This window comes from Octodon degus, unplaced genomic scaffold (genome assembly GCF_000260255.1).
Source record: "Octodon degus isolate 3935 unplaced genomic scaffold, OctDeg1.0 scaffold00231, whole genome shotgun sequence".
Lineage (NCBI taxonomy): Eukaryota > Metazoa > Chordata > Mammalia > Rodentia > Octodontidae > Octodon > Octodon degus.
In genome coordinates, this window is record NW_004524807.1 from 80,692 (window position 1) to 84,091 (window position 3,400).

Here is a 3,400-nt window from a genome sequence, read left to right on the forward strand (position 1 = left end):
TGTTTCTTGATCCCAACTTGTTCCTTACATGTAGGTTCAATCTTTAGTATTCGAGTTACTGTTTTCAGCAGAAGCCAGGAAAACAACTTTGTAGTAGTCAGAATGTTATCCTAATGTATATTGTTTACTTTATTGTAAATAATGGTGAGCAGTGGTCAATAAATAGTTTTATATTAAAAAAAAAAAGTTTCATCTACTCCTGTCATCTGTGTGGCAGAAGCTGTACATACAGGGAAAGAATCACAACTTCAGCAGAGAAAACAGGCAGAAACAGACAGACATCATGCAGAAGAATAAGCAAAATCATGGGAGAGGTACTACAGTCATCTAAGCATCGTGGCAGTCACTGATGGGCAGAACAGAGTGACAGAGGACTGAGAAAATTCAACCAAACTTTTAAAAGGGAAAAGAGGTAGAATAAGAGATCTGAAAGATAAAGCCTTGTTATGAAGATGCTAGGCCATTCGTTAGGTTCCTGAGGCTGACTTCAGCTTAACATGGGCACTGCTATAGTCTCAGAAATGGATTTAGTGTGCACTGTTGCCAGATGGCTTGCCATCTGTCTCCCTCTTTCATTCTTTCTTCTTTCTTTCTTTCTTTCTTTCTTTCTTTCTTTCTTTCTTTCTTTCTTTCTTCTTTCTTTCTTTCTTTCTTTCTTTCTTTTCTTGCTTGCTTGCTTTTCTTTCTTGCTTGCTTGCTTTCCTTTCCTTTCTTTCTCCTTCCAAAGCCAGCTTCCTTTATCTTCCAAATTGTAAGGATTTCACTTCCTAGATCATTAAAACATTTCACATAGGAACCATTTACTTCTATAAGATATAATCTCATTTGCAAACAAAATAAGAACTAGAGAATGCCTTACTAAACAACTAACTGACCCTAAACATCTGGTCTGTAATCAGCTTAGTAAGGTTAAGTTTAGCACGTCTTAATTGCAGGTATATGATAGACAATCGAGAGCACTGTTTGACTGGGAAGGTGGAAATTAAGGAAGACAGAGGTGGAACATGGCTCTAATCACAGCAGTTGGGAGGTTGAGGCTGGAGGATTGCCTGAGTGGAGGTCAGCCTAGGCTATATGACTCAAGGCCAATCTGAACTACATAGTGAGCTCTTGTCTCAATAAAACTAAAACCAAGACCTCTTTCACAAGCCAGAGAGGCTCCAGCATGGCCACCAGGGCTTCATCATACAGCACTAGACAGGCCAGGGTGCTCAGCTCTGTGAAGTCTGAGTCTACAAAGCTGAGACAGCCCAATGAGGTGGACACACAGCTCAGCCTCACTGGGGGGCCAAGGGCCTTGGCTCCAGTTCTTGCTCTACAAAAAGAGCACAAGTCCCAGCAGCCTCTGCTTCACACTCCTGCTCCTCCACTCCCATGCAGCCACACCCTAACCTTCAGGTTATGAACAGATTAAGGTATGTGTCAAAGGGAAATTAAGGTTCTGTGGGAACAAAGAACATCAATCAGCCCACAATAAATCAAGGTGACTCGAGAATGCAAGTAGGATTCCTGCAAGGACAGGGTTTGCATAGTGAAAGAAAGAACACAAGAGTCAGAGTCCTAGGATGCAGGATGATGGGAAGAGGCAATGTAATGGGATGTGAAAGGGGTCAGCTCACTTTCGCTAGCTCTGAGAGGAGGAGGAGCTACAAGCCAAGCAGTGCAGGCTTCCTGTAGCCGGGAGACAGAGCGCAGGAACTGGATTCTGCGCAATGTCCAAAAGGAACACATCTCTGAGTGACTCAGTGAAACCTGTTGTACTTCCTTGTACTCAGGAACTTTCAGAAAATGAATTTGTGCCTTGTAGTAACTAGATCTGCCATCATTTGGTACAATAGCTATAGGGACTAATATATCTTATCTGTTATCATGCTCTTTAAGAACACCAAATTTCTTTTCTAAGCAAAGCTTAGTAATTTAACAAAGTTTTATTTTGGAAATATAGATTATGCATGTTTTTCTTCTTATCTGTATCTAATTTTTTCAGTTTTTTTAGGATTTACTACAAAAGATGATTTTTGGCAAAAGCAAATATTTCCCCAGGGGAGAAAAATTGGCCCTATTTCTGTACTTAATTCTCTTACTTATACTTCAGATTACCCAACTTGCCTGTATGAACTGAGACTTAAGTCATACTGTTGAACAGGTAGTATTTCACAATGAGCAGTTCCTTCATAGGTTAATAAAAAAAAAACTAATTAATACATTGGAGCAGCATTCAATATAAAACACAAAATGCAGAAGATAGTTAAAGAGGAAAGTTAAAAATAAATTTTAAATGGAAATTGAGATAGCCGTACTTTTCTTCTGGCTTCTCTTAAACGAAAAGTGAGGAAATCTCAGAACTATAACTCTCATCTTCCTCCCCCACGATGGGAGGAGGGAACTTTAATGTGTAATTCCAGGGTCCCATTTCTTACTATAGCGCCATTCCCTTTTGCTAAATTCGTTCTTTAAAGGTGGTTTAAAAAAACAAAAAAGCTGGATGATAAGGATATGTCACACTTAATGAGAGGTTATAATTATATTTTTATTCTGTAACACAAAGAAACTTACAGAGTGAAACAAATATCTGATTGGGAGCCTCAAGGCCTGGCGAGACACTGGACAAATTCAACTCTGTCTTTTTTTTAATGCTTAGTATTGGGGGTTGAACTTAAAGCTGTCACACTGCAGCTTTTTCTTTTGTTTATTTGTTTGTTTACTGTAAGACAAGGTCTTACTAAGCCTGAGCTGCATTAAAACTTTTCTTTTCCTTTTTTTTTTTTTTTTTTACTTTGTTTTCTTGAGACAAGATCTCCACGTATAGTTCAGGTTAGCCTTGAACACACTATGTAGCCCAGGCTGGCTACAAACTCCTGGTGGTCCTCCTGCCTCAACCTGCTAGCCAATAGTCTTATACCAAATGCTATTATGGCTCATACTGTTGCAGGCAGCCAAGGTAGATAAAAATATTATAGGCAAGGGATTTGTTCTAATAGTGTTTGTAAATAGGATATCATGTCTACATCTTGTACAGCAATTAACCACTAGGAAGAATGTATGCAATGTGTTAATCATTGAAACCGTCCTACCAGTTTGGTTTGAAAAAAAATCTCAATGTTATTTTAATTTGTATTTCTCTAATGGCAATAAATACATTTTTAATGTAAAAAAATAAAATAAAATAAAAAAGGGAAAAAGTTATATTTAGGTATATATGCAGAATAGTTTGGATAATTGTATTGTTAATTTCTGCTTGTCTTTTCAAAGTAGTAGTTAATGCTTAATTTTTAAAATCTGGTTATTTCCTCTTTTGAATTTCTTATAATTATTATTGTTTTTTCTTGGTGTTTGTTTGTTTGTTTGTTTTGTCAGAACCAGGTATTGAACTCAGGCCCTTGTGCTTGCCAGGCAAGTG